Genomic DNA, 16,644 nt, shown 5'->3' with positions numbered 1-16,644 from the left:
GTTACGCCCCCCCTAGCAAGAAGAAAACTATTCGCGCCCCCCACTCCCCACCGTGACTATCCATCTCTGCATAACATTTTATCCTTATTAACATTAAAGAAAAGAAAAAAAGAAAGACATATGGTCAAACTTACAAAGAATAACTTTATTAAATCGTGTTTTAAGTCTGCAACAGAAAAGATTTTAAGTGCATCATTGCCTGAAATTAAAAATAAATAAATCCTTGTTTAAACTGTAAACATGTTTGACCAACTAATTGCACCATTGCAAAATTAAATCAAATCAATAAATAATATTTAATAATTATAATAACTAATAAACTACAAAAACAAAAAAAAAAACTAATTTATATTCAGTTCAGCAACATTAACTCAGGAGCACAATATATAAAACACTTGAACCTACAAAACAAAAATGAATTAAACAATTTGTGCTCATTTTTTCTTTCTTTTTTGATCAAAATGAGGAGGAAGTCAGGTTTAATGGCTACAATGAGCACGTTTTGCAGTGCACAGCTTTTCGAAGCGAGGTTCGAAGCATGATAGTGCAACTCTCAGCTCCTGCTCAATGTTTAGCTGGGACCTGTACTTGGTCTTCAGTGCAGCAACAGCAGAGAAGCCAATCTCACAAAGGTAAGATGTTGAAAAAGGAAGCAGAATGCTTATAGCTTTCTCCCCTAAGAGTGGATACTGCCTCTCTACACTCAGCCAGAATGCACTGAGTGTCTGTGATGTGAACCTCAGTCTCAATGTGGAGTCAGACGCCATGTCAATGAACTGCTCCTCTTCTGCAGAGCTGAAACCAGTTGGAGCTGGTGCACTGAAAGGGTCTCTCACCCAGTCATACTGGGAACTGTTTTCAGGGAAGTACTTTTTAAAGAATCCAATCAGTGAAGAAATATGCTGCTTAATGTGTGGAATCACTGAGATAGCATCATAGTCATTAGTGTCCACAAATTCATGCAGGTTCTCAAATGAATCGGTGTTTCCTTCATCAAGTTGCCTGCCCCACATTGCAAGCTTTCGGGTGAAAGAGCTAATCTTGTCTGTGACCTGAGGGAGGTGTTTATCTTTCCCTTGAAGCTGTAGATTCAGTTCATTTAGCTTTCCAAATATGTCACTCAGGTAGGCCAGTTTTCCCAGGAAGTTCTCATCACAAAATTTTTCTGCCACTTCATACTTGTGCTCCTGCTCAAAAAACACTCTTATTTGCTCTCTGAGCTCAAAAACTCGGGACAAGACTTTTCCTCGTGACAACCACCTTGCTTCACTGTGATAGAGCACAGCTTGATGTTCGGCTCCCATCTCCTCACAGATGGCAGAGAAGACTCTTGTTTTTAGTGGTCTAGTCTTTATAAAATTGACTACACCTATGATGTCAGTCATAACCTCACTTAATTCAGGGGAAAGTTGCCTGGATGCAAGTGCTTCTCTGTGTATAATACAGTGTGTCCACTCAGCATGAGGTGAGGCTGTCTTGATGAGTGCCCTAAGTCCTTTTCTCTTCCCTGCCATGGTTTGTGCACCATCACTGCAAACACCAATGCAGTTCTCCCACTTTAGCCCATTCTCAGTCAAAAAGGAGTCCAGAATTTTGAATAGCTCTTCAGCTGTGGCTCTGTCTCTGACATATTTACAAAAAAGTAGATCCTCACACAGGGAGTTTGACAAGTCAAAACGTACATAAGCAATAAACAGACAGTCTTTGTTGCTGTCAGTTGCTTCATCAAATTGTAAGGCAAAACGTTTGTCTTTGAGTTTATCTACCAGCTGTTCATGAAGATCGTTAGCAATGTCATCTATACGTCTGGCGACAGTGTCATTGGACAGAGGGATAGTTTTTAGTTTTGCTGCACTGGCGTCGTCCAGCATGACAGAGACCATGTCTAATGCTGCAGGCAGTATCAGCTCCTCTGCTATGGTGTGGGGCTTTTTGCACAGCGCAATTTGGTACGCCACCTTATATGATGCTAACAGCGCTCGATGGTTTACTGAAGTAGCCTTCACAAAGCGGGATGACTGTTGGCAATATTCAGCACGTTTTCGCTGAAAAAACTCTAGCGGCTTACCGGCGTGATTGGAGTGTAACGTATTTAAGTGACGCGCTAATTTATTTGGCTTCATGCTGTCCGCTGCGAGCATTTTTAGACACAGCAAACACACCGGTCTTTCCTCTTCTCCAACTGTAGTGACAGTGAAGCCAAGCGCTAAATACGCTTCGTCGTATTTCCTCGTCTTAGCTTTCGGGTGACTTTCTTTTGTCTCATTATCTTTGTCTCTCTCCGCTTTTCTTTTCATCCCTGTTAAAAACTTTTTCATGTTGGGGGTTGTTATGTTGAATAACGGAGGCTATAGACAGAACGCAGTCGGAGCTTTCTGTTGACTCAACACTGCTAACCAAGGCAAACCTGTTGTAACAATGACAGCGCCACTGCCGCCTACTGTAGTGGATGCGCAATTACACTTTATACTAGTACGGCCCAAAAAAAAAAAAAGCCTGTTCCCCAGGGTCACACGCGCCCCCCCAGGTATCGCACCGCGCCCCCCAAAGGGGGCGCGCCCCACTATTTGAGAACCACTGGTCTAGAGTGTGTTAGGACTCAATAATATGATTGAAACAGCTGAAAAAACTTTCCCTGAGAATAATCTAATACCTGAGCAACATTACCTGCTGCATCTCTCTGCTCAGGTTGTTTATCTGGGGCCTGTGATAAGGCACATGTGCATGAGATTCCAATCAAAGCACTGTCTTTATAAACAGTGGTCATCTAAAATGAACCCCACAAATGTCTGTGAGCCACTTGTGAACCAGAATCAGCTTTCTGAATGCTGCCAAAATGAAATGGGCCCTGAGCCTGAGAAAGAACTGGATCATGTTTCTGAAGGGACAAATACTGAAAACGATGCAGCAGAGAAGACAGATGTTTGGGGACAGGTGGCCTACAACATGGAGTCAAAGCAAAGGGTTTATTCTCAATGGGAACGAGTCCATAAGTGAAAGGTCTCTAATAATCAGCAGTGTGAGTGACACAGGTCCTGTCTTTGGACTTATTACAAACATCTGTGTGGTCGACAGTTCATTCTACTGTTTGAATCTCAGCTTTGGGAGACGCTGGTCTGGAATCAGATCTTTGAGCGTATGAAACTGTAGTGCCTAATCTTACCCAGCAACAGAGTTTATAGATGCTGAAGAGCTGCTTGATCCTCCATCATATTATCCAGTCAGTTTCAAAGCAGTGCGTATGTTCTGACACAGTCTAACCTTGATGATGTCACTGCACCTAAAAGGTGAAATGAAGCAGTGGAAGATGTGCTGTGGTTTCCTGCCTATGTTGTTGCTGTGGATTTTTACTGCATATGATGTTCCACTGCAGCTTTGTAAATATGGTAAATTAATGTGATGATGATGGGACAACAACAGTCTCAGTGACTTGTTACTGGGAGGTCCTGAAAGAAGCTTCACATCTAAAAATTTTATGAAATATACAATGTGATCTCACACAGGGTCTCAGTGAGAGAGTTTAGCCTAAAGTGCATGTAAAGTAACCAGTTTAAGGATTTAGTAACTAAGTAAGAAATCAAAGAAATCTGAGAACATCAGCGCTCCTCTCATGAGTTCTTCAGTCGGACGGAGAGGATCTCAGAGCTGGAAACAGGCTGATCAATGGATCCAACAAGACAGAGATGATCCCAAATATGATGTTGAGCCTCAAATACAGAACACATAGAAGCATCTGTAGCAGCATTCAGCAGGAATATTCATGTCACATAACTGGGAAACAGACAGGAGTTCTTTAGCTTGGCCTTTATTTTCACTACATTCTGACACACTTCAAGGTTTGAACAGAAACTCTTTACTGCCCTTTAAACTGTTTCCTTCAGAGATCCAAGGACTTTTCCCACCATTGAAAACAGCCACAATCCCGCCAAGATGGCAAAGGTCTTTTTAGCAGGAACTAGATTTCCTCTGAGCCTCATCCAGCAGTTCCCTTCATTTCCCGTCCTTCCCTAACAGATCCATCCCGTCCTGCAGGATGAGCCTCGATGATTGAGGCTGAGCGGTCCCGGCGCTCTGCTGGACCTCCTCAGCAGGCACAGAGACGTGGACAGGAGGCTCTTTATCCAGCAGCAGCTCCACAGACTCACTGCTCAGCTGGATTCATCAAACTTTAGATTAGACAGAATCCAAAATGCTTTTTTCAGCTGATTCCTGTTCTCTTTATCTCGGAATGTTTCTGAGTGGAATTCCCCACAGTGTTATAGTTCATGATAGGAATCTCTGGGAATGCAGGAAACTCAGAGTTTAAACTTTTCTAGCTGTCCCTGAGTCAGAGAGGTCAGCCCGTCTATTCTCCTCCTGTTCTCCTCTCCATCCCTCAGCTGGCTCCTCCTCCTCCCAGTGTCAGGTTGTTCACTGAGCACCAATGGGACAGTTTTCCTGTCTCAGCCCCATCTGAAATGAGCCCAACCACGGTGGTGTCATCCACATATTTACTGATGGTGTTGGGTGGGTGAGTTGGAGTGCAGTCATATGTATAGAGGGCGTACAGTAGAGGACTGAGCACGCAGCCTTGAGGGGAACCAGTGCCAGAGTGTGAGTGTGGAGCAGAGACGGGGCCACATGTGACAGATTGTGGGCGCTGAGTGAGGAAGTGTTGTATCCAGATGCAGGTGGGAAGGAGGATCTGCAGTCTGAGCAGGTTGCTGGTTAAAATATGCAGGATAACTGTTTTAATGCTGAGCTGTAGTCCACCAAGAGCATCCCCACAGAGCTCTTCCAGCTGTCCAGGTGACTAAGAACTTTGTGAAGTTTTATTGTGATGGCATCCTCTGTGGACTGTTTTGCTCTATAGATGAACTGATGGGGGTCAAAGGAGGGAGGGAGGCATGGGATGTGATGGGAAATGAGTGGAGCAGAGTTCCATGGATGCTGCATGGATGCTGTGGCTGCTGCAGACGTATATGAGTGATGGAGGCTAAAATGTTAAAGAAGCACACAGGTTTGACATGTTGGATCTGTTTCACTCTGGATTCCATTGGATCCATTTTAGATTAGAAGACATTTTCCAAGTCCTGCTGCAGTTTGTTGGACTCTCTAAATCCTCTCAGCATGAAGCTGGTAATAGGAGGTGGTTAGTTTGTGATGTTACTCATTACCTGAATTTAGTGCTCGTGTATTGAGCCCCAGGTCAGACTATTTAAGTCCCAGTTTCAAACTGGGAGAAAAACAACAAAGAGGAATTCCACGTATGTGTTAACACTGTGGAAATATTCATGAGGGAGGAGTAATATTGAAATGTTCACAGAAAAGGCTCAAAGGCAGAAGGTGCTGTTATAAAGCAGTAATAACCAAAGCACTTATAACAAGGCACATACAACATTTTTAGCATGTCTAGCATGTCGACTTATTTTAGACACAACACAATTCCACTGTGTGTCATGTGCATGGAGGAGCTGCGCTTTTTCCATCTGCAGCATTCTGAGTGGAAGCAGCACCTGCAGCTATCAGACTGGATAATTGGCTTTCAAAAACATCTCAATGATCTCACCAGATCAGAAAATACATCCATGTTTTCCAACACAGGGAAATCCTTCTTCCTAGACAACAAAAGGATGGAAACAAACGTTGGACCCAGTCAGTGGTGGACGGCCCTGCATATGCTGCTTTATTGATGGCACAGTTGTCACTGTCACATCCTAAAACATCAAATATAAAGTTAGTAATAATAGAGCTTAAAATGCAGCCTTTAATACAACTGAAGAAGATCTGATCCACCTGAGGCATCAGGGATCGTCTGGGCCAAAGACCTTCGTGCTCGGGCCTTCTCTGTTTTAGTCTTCCCGAATTTCCTCTTTGGTTTCTCTGGGAATGCTTCCATTCCTGCTTTGGCCATCTAAAGTCAGCTCTATGATTGTTCTATACATTTCATTGGAATCATGTCAAATATTACAACACAATTCCAGAATAACAAAGATGGAAAGAAAACTTTGTGTCAGTTTTCAGTGGGATTTTGGAATGAAATTCCAGTGTTCCTGTAGCATTATGAGTATCAGCTGGCAGCTGGAAGCATCACGCTGACATGGATGTGGCATCACTCCTCCTCTGAGTTTGACATCCACCCAGTCTGTTTGTTTGGTGCAGGTCCTTCTCATTTGGAAGAATTCACTATGCGAGCAGAACTTTTGACTTTTTTAATCACACTTCGTTTCCATGGATTTCTAAAATGGACACAAACATACTGGAGTGTTTTTGGAGCACATGTTGATGTCACTGAGCCATTCCTATTTAGAATAAGGAACAATGTGCTTCCTGTCTTCTTTGATACTAATTAGAGCCACATATGGTCTGAATGTGACCGTGTTCTTAATGCTCTGCTTTGGATTCATGTTGGAATAATAAAAGTTCATATTATTGAGTTTATTGGTTTTTATCAGCACTCTGCACAGTTCATTAGAAAAACATCTTTTACACACATTGTAGGGAAAACATGCCCTGTGCTCTGTATTTATACAAGTGCAAATAATACCAATAAATCAATAAAGCTCTGAGTGCATTTCTGGAAATGACTGTCATTGCAATATTTGTAAGCAGCTGATGGACAGGATGCTGTGAACCGTGTTGGAACGTGGTCAGATGCAGACGTCACTCACAGCCTGAAAATCAGGAATTTCAATATGTGAGAACATCAAAGAAAGAATTATTCTGCTTTAAATGGGAAACACGAGCCCGACTTCAATCTTATTGGTTCCATTTGTTCCGCTCAGATGATGTCATCTGGATCTTCCCTTCAGGAACATTTCTACAAAGCAAATGAAGGAAAATGGCTCCTTATCCTGTTTCTCTCCCACTGATTCCCTGGAATTTAGTTGTCTTCTGTGATCTCCACCCACCTGTACACATACAGCTCCCTTCCAGAAACAAGTGGAAACCCTATTCAGCTTCCAATCCATCATTCCATTCATATTCTCAGTCATTCTCTGTGTTCTTAAAGCTTCTTTGACCTGTTTATTAATCCCATTCTGTGAGGATCCATAAGTCAGCTGTTTTTATCCCAGGAAAGGATTTGAGTTCTTTCTAAGTGCAACTCTTTAAGAAAGCATTTCTAAGCTGCTGTTTATGAAGGGATTCAGAGAACTATTTAAAGCCAATATGAAGAGCATGTCAGTGACAGAGTGTGAAAGCTGTGGTGCTGTCACCGTGTTTCTCTTCCATTGCAGAGTCAATAAGACTTTAGCTTGCAGGGATGCGCAGAATCTTTGGGCTGCATCCTCACACTTATTCTTCTCTGAGGAAATTTTGGTGGAATCCACCAAATCCAGCCTGTCTGCTGCACTGATGTGCTGTGATAGATCAACACTTTAGAAAAGTGCATCAATGATGTGGACTGCAACATTAAAAACATACTGTCGGGGCACCCAGGTGGCTTAGCGGTGAAGCCAGCGACCACATACTGTACATACGCCACTTTGCAGTGCAGGTTCAAGTCCAGGCCTGTCGCTAACTTGCCCGCGTGTCTTCCCCTGTATTTTTCCCCCATTTCCTGTCTCCCTCCACTGCTCATAAAAGCTGCTGTGGCCCAAAAAAAAAGAAGCATATTGAAGAGTAACATCAATGTTTTTGGACTCAGCAGAAATTCTCAGTGTATATTTGCATGTTTCCAAATGACACAGTTGCTTTTTAGCTGTCAAAGTTTCCCTGGGACACATTCAACATTTGGGATCAATTTCAGGAATAACTTTTCAAACTTATTCCAATATTTGTGTTCATGGCGCTGCACAAACAATGCAAACACATTTGAAATGGCCAACAGCACCAAAGGAGCTCCTTTGGAAAATGACCTTTGACCTCCTGATCAGCTTTTTGACTTCTTGTAGTTGATGAAGAAATTCAGTCCTGTAATTTGTCCTTCCCAACAGAGACAGATGAGAAGCTGCACTGTTAAAGGATACATCCAAAAATGTTGGATCTGTAAGGCAGAACATGCAGAACGGAATTCTCGTTCATCTAAAGTCACCTGGAATGAGGTCCCGTCCCACAATCCCTCAGGGTTTTTCTCCACATACTGTCCTTTCAGGTGGAGCTGGGGATTCTTGGGCCACCTCGTGTTGTGGGTTTTATTTAGAATTAGTCATTTGATAAGAAGAAGATGAGGTTACATTTTTAATAACACAAACATCACAGACATCACTTTGCACCTCTTTGATTGAATTGATGGGAATGCCTTAACATTAGGGAAGTGTGTATGTGTGTGTGTGTGTGTGTGTGTGTGTGTGTGTGTGTGTGTGTGTGTGTGTGTGTGTGTGTGTATGTGTGTGTGTGTGTGTGGACAATCATGATGATTTCCCAAATGATTTTTAGTCTTCTCAGCAACACAAAGTGTCTCCTTGAAGGCCCTTTCCATTTCCTTCACTGTTGGCTCCTCATTCTTCAGCAGGTGGATCTCAGATGGACCACTTGTGGGCTTCTTCTTTCCAGTGTTGTCTTTGATTGTGCCGAGTAGAAAACATCAGCACATACTGAGAGCGGAAAGTTAAATATCCCGGAGTTCGCTGCCGGAAAAGCGACGGAGACAAATGTTTGTTGTTCCTTTTATCCAAAGTGGACACCATGCTCTCTGTTGGCTTCTTCTGCAGACCGGGGCCCACCAAATAAATCCTGTTCTTCAAGGTAGCTTCCCTGCTGTGGTGACTGCTGCTTCCCCTCCCTTTAATTAGCTGGTTTTGACCTCGGACTCTTGTCATTATCCACATCCAGGATCACGTTTTTCATCAGTAGTTTCAGGTTCCTGTCACACTTTGTGACATTAATTCCTTTGCAAGGACTGCAAAAAAAAAAAAAAAAAAGACACCACTGCTGTCATGGTCTGCCTGTCGGCTCAACTGCTTGCTCTTTGCTTTTATTGCTCTCTCGCTCCCCTGTGTGCCTGTTTACCACACCTTAGAGTTTCAGTGGGTGGGTCCTCTGGGGTTCCTGCGCTGCCCCTGAAGCACACCTATTGGTGATCTGCTCGTCTGGCTGCTATTTATGCAGAGCAGTGACCTTCAGTCAATGCTGGATTGTTTGCGATGCATGTCAGTGACAGTGGCTCATTTTTTCCTGTTAGAAATCCTGCTTAATGAACTACCTGCCATGTCATCTGTGCATTTCCTCCACACAGAATTCCCTGGCATTCCCAGAAAGAGAAAAGTGGAGTGAGGAGCTTGTGTTTGGCCTGTCTGTGAGAGCGAGCAGCTGTTTGAGGACTTACCGTTCAGTGGAGACTGAACCCTGTTTTTCCTGGACTGTTGAAACATGTAAATTAACCTTTGAACTTTCAGTATGAGTCTGCGTTGTGAGTCCACTCACTTGCTGAGCCATGACAACTGCAGCACTATGGACAACTTCATCCATGTCTTTTAAAGTCCTGCAACATGCCAGCAGCCCAACACATGCACTGCAAGACTGTAGTGCTCTGGAATGCTGGGAAAAATGACATGGAAAAACTTCTATAAGTAATGATCAAAACAAATTGATTGTAATGCAGTTATTGTTCTAAAGTTACAGACTGTTTTTACAAAGGTCCTCAGCATTTTTCCTGATGTGGCTCGTACATGGATAAAGAATGGGAATGTCAGACGTTGTTGATGGATGCTGAGCAGTGATCCAAAGAAAAGGCTTGTTCTGCAGAATGTCACTGAAATGGATCGGAGGAGTAACAGTGAGCCATCACACATGAACTCCACAAGCCGTTTGGATGCCCCATTTCCAAAAAGTCTTCCATGATCAGTTTGAAAAGCCTGCAGGAAGTCCGTCACAGAGGCTGTGGTGTGGTCAGATGTGACAGAAGTAGCCACAGGAAGAGGAGATGCATTCTTGGAACTCATAAACATAGTACGGTGGCCTTCCAGCACTTTCTTTGTTGATCAGACTTCCTGTCGCATCAAAGTAAACTCTGTCTTCTTTGCATCTGTGATGAAAAAAACACAGTGCTTTCCTGACCGTAGCATTCTGCCTTTGGGATGCATTGGAATCTCCTGTAGGATGTCTTTTTCTCTGCCCTCTTGAATTCTGCTGTGTAAATTGATAAATTCATTGGCATCGCTTCTCTGGATTCTTCTTTGGGACCAGGCATGTTTTTGAACCCATCTTTAGTCGGAGCATCATCCCTGCAGCCAGATTCAATCACCTTTTGTGGCCGTTTCTCTAAAGACTCCAAACAGAGACTTCTGGGTAACTTCTTTTCAAGGAATTCTCTGGTAGTACGAATGTGCACGTACTGGCCTTCGTTTGTACTCATCACTATTACAGCAAACCTCACATCCTTTGAAACCAACTTCAGCTTTTAGTGTCTTTTCATGGCAAACCAACACACTGACCGTGACAGGGCAGTGCTGAAATGTGCAGCACCCCATCCATCTGAAAACTGCTGCCTCAGTTGTTGAATGAAGTGCTGTCTCCTAAAAGCCAAAGTGCAGTATGGATTGAGAGTTCTGATTCCACAACAATCACATGGATCCACTGCAGTCCTTGGAATAGTCTTCCATTCTGAGTTTGCTGTAAGTCCTACTGTTCGTTTTCACCTCTGAGAACAAAACATGTCTGCTGTGGCAAACTGCAGGTGAAGAGTTTGTCTTCAGAGCTGCTGCTGTCTGTGTGGACCACAGCTGAGTCACAGTCAGAGTCCTTTCCAACATCCTGCAACACAACAAGTCAAAGAAGAAGATTTCAGATGAAGACTTTGGAATGTTTTCTGCTGAAGTGTGAGGCATCAGATATGATTGCATATGTTAGTTCTGTTCTCTGACTCCAAAACAGATTAAACAATGATCCAGAGTTACTGTTATATTTGTTAAGAGCTAATCTTTGTTCATAAATAGATCATTTCAAACAAGTATGTTGACAATAATAGTTCAGCTTTTTTCTTCACTGGAACCACAAATTTCTTTTCAAGCACTTGAAATAATAATAATGCTAATAATGGAATACTAATATACTGCTAGACTTAACAATAAACTCTGTTCCTTCTGATATTAGACATCAGTGTATTATGTTGTTGATATGGAAGGATCGTAAAGTATGGTAAACTCTTTGTTTGAAGATGCAGATTCAGAGTGTGAGTCTTCGCTCTCTACGGGTTGTGTGACCAAAGTATGGCTGTCACTCTCTGCACGATTTTAAGGAACCTCCTGGAAGATCATTTTTAAAGCTGCTCACACACTTATAAGGTTACAGATGATTTTCTTGGACAATAATCAGAAGAACAAACAAACTGAAACAATGTAGCTCTTTCTTTGAAAGGGAAAATTGTTGATTGTCTCCAGACCACAGAGAATTTTGAGGGTCATCAACATCAGCATCAATCTAAGAAAGAAATAAACCAATAAGTCCAAGTGAATACAAACATATCCAATTATTGCAATTTTGTGTTACAGACCTTATCAGATGATCCCACTTTCCAAAGGCCAAGAGGGGAGGTTTACCCTGGACATGTCACACTTAGACTCTGCTATTAACCTGATCCCACTGAATGGCTGAATTTGGCCTGTGGCAGGAAGAAGATCATCCACACATCCACACAGACGCAGAGTTGAACATGCAGAGTTCACACACAAAGATACCGGTGTTCTAACACACGGACTGTGTTGCTGTGAGGCAGCCGTGCTTACCACCGCGCCACTGTGCTGCAGTTTGGATCATTGATGAGTGTCAGATATCCACTCATCTATGGTTTTCCAGTTTATATAAATATGTAACTGTACATACTTGTGAGTCATTTCACAGGAGTTTTTGTTATTACTGCAGTCCACCTGCAGGACCTTCACAGCCCACCAGGAGGCTGATCCACAGTGTGGGAATAACTGTTCTAGTGAATAATATTATTGACTTTATTTTCCTAACTTCAAACAGAATGATAAAAGTATGATCCTTATTAGTTTGAATAAAACAAACACCACTTTATTGTAGAAGTGCCCAACCTCGCTGTACAGAACCGTACCCTTATCTCCAGATCTAATCCTTTTCACCTGCGAGCATGTTTGTGGCTGGTCTGCAAGCATCCAGTTTGCAGTTCAGGTCCATCAGGTATTGAGTCTGAGTCTGTATGGTTCTGCATAGCTCATCCGTCTGGTTGTGCGGTGTCACCAAATGCTGAACTGCTGTCCAGATTATATTAATTTCCTGGTAAAGCAGACATCCTCCAAGCACAAACAGGAGAGATCCCCCCACCAAAAAGCCGAATATGTATACGTCTTCCACATCCACGTCCTCAGCCGAAAGCGCTGAAAGACACACAGGTCTCCACACACTCCACGAGTCGACTACGTATCCAACAGGGTCTGTTCCACTAGGACATGTGGGCTCTCCTTCCCCCGATCTCATAGTGGAGAAAATATGATCAATGGTGTTGAGGGCCCAGTTTGCCAGATCCATGTTGATTCTTATTTGGTCGATGTGTAAGGGAGGCACTCGCAGCAAGCAGCAGAGCAGAGTAGAAAGGGAAAGAGAAAGATGTGACCTTCTCTGCTGAGAGCAAGAAGGAACATGATAATGATAATGATGATAATAGAACTGGCAAGGATTTGGAAATTCGTCTGGCCTTTAATGTAAAACACAACACGCATATTATTAATATGCAGCGAGTGCAAAATAGACTTCCAAACTTCAAATCATTATTTAAAAAGTAAAAGAAGGTAAAGAGAACCCAAATGAGTTCAAACACTCACCTTTAAAATCCTGCAAACGTAAATATCCTGTAATTTAAAGACAATTCCAAACAAATATTAAAGCCGCAAGCTACGATGATCGGGCCTTCACACCCGGTGCGGTTCGACCCATAGTGCGCTCAAGCCATGCCGCCCTCTGAGGTTTGTTTTGATTGTGATGGTGTACAGAATATCTGTAACCAATTTCATTCATTTACGGGAAACTATATCTTTTGCTCTTCATATATACCCAATGCAATATTTAGAGGGTGGTCACGGCAGCATGCAAAATAGAGCATGGGTCTCACTGACTTTTTTGATCAGGATAATGTCAGAAATGTTGAAACAAATTTTCATGCATTTCAGAGAAACTAAATTCAGAGAAACTAATTCTGTGGACCGTCATTCAAATTTTCATTTGCTTCTGTAGGGGGCACTATTGCACCTATTGCCTTGAATCCGGAGTTATGGGCTCAGCCTGAGTTTGTACATGAGTGATTACATTTCTAGGCTGATCGAGCAAAGCATGTGCAAACGAGTGCAATTTGTGGCAAGGGAGAAAAACATAGGCCAAATTCAATGGCCTGGTGTGACAAGGCCATTGAATATTCTACAAAATCATGAATAACCTTTGATGGGCTACTTGCCTAGATGATCTGGAGCCATTTTTCTCTAACTGGGTGAAATGCCCTAGGAGGAGATGATTTAAATATCAGGCCTGAAACTGGCAAAAATTAACACCTTCAATTGAAAATGGCTGACTTCCTGTAGGGTTTCGGGTATGGGTCCATGAAACTTTTTTGTACGTCGTAGGATGTTACATGAGCCTGCACAATTTCAAATATGTAGATAAAATGTAGCTCTGGGGCTATGCAAAAAATATGGTATTTCATGATATTTCCAGGTCCCACTAGGTGGCGCTCTAATGTTAAGGGACTTTGTGCATATCAATGTGTTCAGAGCGAGAGGCTTATCAAACCACTAAAGTTTGACGCAGATTGGGGAATGTGGCTTTGAGTTGCTGCCATTTTTGTCTTCATGGCGAAACACCAAACATTGCCATCCTGCCAGGGTCACGCCCTTTGGCGAAAACTCACAATTTTGAAAACAATGTAACGACAACTCCTTAAGGCTTTCCAGGGAAAATTTGAGATGGTTCAGCTCAACCACTTTTGGAACTGTACCTCAAAGTGTAAAACATGACATTTCCTGTTCCCACTAGGTGGCGCTGCGACTGTCAGTAAATATTATCATATGTATGGGTTCAGAGGTGGACCGTCATCATACTAAAGAAGTTTTATCCAGATTGAATAATGTAGGTTTGAATGAGAGGCAATAAAAATTTCATGGCGAATAATCGAAATTCACTGTGGTGTCACGGCCACGCCCTCTGGTGAAAACTCACCATTTTTTAAACTTAGATTCCCCCTGGTGTGTAGATAAGAGAAAATAAATATGAAGTTGATAACATCCAAAACCTGAGTTATTAGAGAAAGTATGAGGGCAGGAAATCGCTAAAGTCACCCATTTAATTCAAATGCTGGACTTCCTGTTGAGTTTAGCCCATTGGACCCTGTGGTCTTTTTTGTTCATCTGGACATGTTACATATGTGTTCCAAATTTCATTCATGTATGTGAAACACAGCAGTGAGACTTGAACTAAAGGTGGCGCTGTAGAGCCATTTTGAAAGAGCCATGCCTGAAACCATTAAAATACTTAAATTTTCACCAGACCTGACATGTGAGCAAAATTTCACGAGTTTTTGAGGATGTTTAGACCCTCGAAAAAGCAATTTATTTGCCTGAATGTACAAAGCAAATACAATAGGGCCTTTGCACAGGTTGTGCTCCGAGCACAGTGCTCGGGCCCTAAATAGAGCCCAAATCATATCAGCACGTCTGTGATCACACATCAATAGATTTATGGTTCCATCAAGAACAGCAACATTACAACAATGACATCAGCAGCTGACATTTGGCTCTCCTCCTCCTCTGTCATCATGTATGCCTCGTATTCAGTATTGTGGTGAATTCTGAGGTGTTTAACCAGGTTTGTCGTGTTGCCACAACTTCTCACTGTTTTCACACAATCAGATCGCATCTTGGCTACTTGTGGAGCTAAAATAGCTCCATGCCTGACCATTTGCCACTGTGTCTGTGTTTGAGTGAGTGAACAGCTGGGCATTACGTCCTTATTACACACTTACCAGGCGGAAGAAAAAGTAGTTCCCATCACTTCCGTCTCAGGCAAGATCTCAATAATTAAGTTATTTTCTAACGTGTTCTTGATACATTATCTCAAATGACTGAAGTACTGAAAGTATTAATACTTGGATTTTAGAATCGATTCTAAAGCCTAAAGGTATTTATAAAGTATAAGGTATTTAAAGCATATCTATATTTCAGTATCAATCCGCACATCATTAGAACGCTGGACCAGGAGCTGATCTGAGGCAGGGTGAGTGTAACACAACATTGTTGCTGTCTGAGTGTGTTTGTGTCTGTGGACTGTAGAGGAAGAAGGTTTAGGTCTGAATTACGCTTCAATAAAGCTTCAACAAAGATCACAATGATTCTGCTGTTGCTGAAACTTTGACTCCGTGCAAACTTGCTGCTTTTTCAAACTGCGCACTTCCTGTTCGCGGCTCTGCCGCTATGTTGCTGCGGTCCTCATTTCACCGCAGTCACGGTCAAAGCAGCCGCACCAAAAGTTCTGTTGCGCTTTTATTCTACACTCGGTACAGGTGATACAGGAGGAATCAGGTTAAAGAGCTGCGTCACTTCCAACAGCGGCAGCATTAGAAACAGCACTGTAATATAGGTGGATTTTAGATTTTGCCTCTAATTTTGTCCCAAACTGTACAGTTCTGGGTAGGACTGCTCGATTATGGAAAAAATCATAATTACGATTATTTAACACGATTACTCAGTGACTTTGTAAACAAACTGCAGTTAAAGAACAGGGAATACTTTGAAATTGCTACAGTCTCTACAGAATAAATTCTAAATTTAAAATAAAATACAGACTATATAAATAAAATAACCACAGTGTAAATAATACATAAATAAATTCCAATATAAATAAATACATTATGAATTAAACACAAACAATAAATAAATAGAAAGATAATGCCATTTACCACGACTAATAATAATAATAATAATACATTTTATTTCTAAACACCTTTCAAAACATCCAAGGACACTTTACAGAAATAAAAACCAACAATCACATAAAAGCACAGAATAAGAAATTAAATTAAAATGACCTGGGAACCAGAGTGAGGAGCTGGTCTTACACAGGTGAGTTTTTGAAGGTGGAGTGAGTCGATGTTAGGGCTGCAACTAAAGATTATTTTGGTAGTTGAATAATCTGTCAATTATTTTATCCATTAGTTAATGAATATTTCAATCTGACCTCACCTGTTCGAGCCTTCCCACCTGTTACCATCACCTTGTTGTCTCTTATCAATTAAAATAATCCATCCATCCATTCGCTTCCGCTTATCCTGTTCAGGGTCGCGGGGGGGCTGGAGCCTATCCCAGCTGTCATAGGGCGAGAGGCAGGGTACACCCTGAACAGGTCACCAGCCTGTCACAGGGTCAACACAGAGAGACAAACAACCTTTCACACTCACATTCATACCTATGGGTTATTTAGAGTAGCCAATTAACCTAACCCCAGTAAGTGCATGTCTTTGGACTGTGGGAGGAAACCGGAGTACCCGGAGGAAACCCACGCAAGCACGGGGAGAACATGCAAACTCCACACAGAGAGAGGGAGAGGCCTGGGCCAAGGTGGAATCGAACCCAGGCCTTCCAGATGGTATTCTAACTGTGAGGCAGCAGTGCTAACCACTGTGCCACCATTAAAATAATGACCCATAAAAATAAAAGTTTGAAATTAATCAAATCTATGTTAACATTAATGTAAATATCAAATAAACAATGGCTATTAAAGTGA

General features: G+C 42.2%; 1 protein-coding gene across 2 annotated transcripts in view; it reads left to right on the top strand.

Moving 5' to 3' along the window:
- The first annotated feature begins 15,098 nt into the window (after nt 1-15,098).
- The window catches only part of LOC115799965 (NACHT, LRR and PYD domains-containing protein 14-like), a 62,793-nt gene continuing 61,247 nt past the window's right edge, over nt 15,099-16,644 (top strand). For both annotated transcript variants that reach the window (XM_030757269.1, XM_030757268.1), the window contains exon 1: nt 15,099-15,138. The gene's annotated coding sequence lies outside the window, so the exon portion shown is untranslated. The remainder of the gene's footprint in view (nt 15,139-16,644) is intronic.

Source organism: Archocentrus centrarchus, chromosome 20 (genome assembly GCF_007364275.1).
Source record: "Archocentrus centrarchus isolate MPI-CPG fArcCen1 chromosome 20, fArcCen1, whole genome shotgun sequence".
Lineage (NCBI taxonomy): Eukaryota > Metazoa > Chordata > Actinopteri > Cichliformes > Cichlidae > Archocentrus > Archocentrus centrarchus.
Note: the sequence above shows the minus strand (reverse complement) of the source record. Positions and strands in the feature narration are given on the sequence as shown.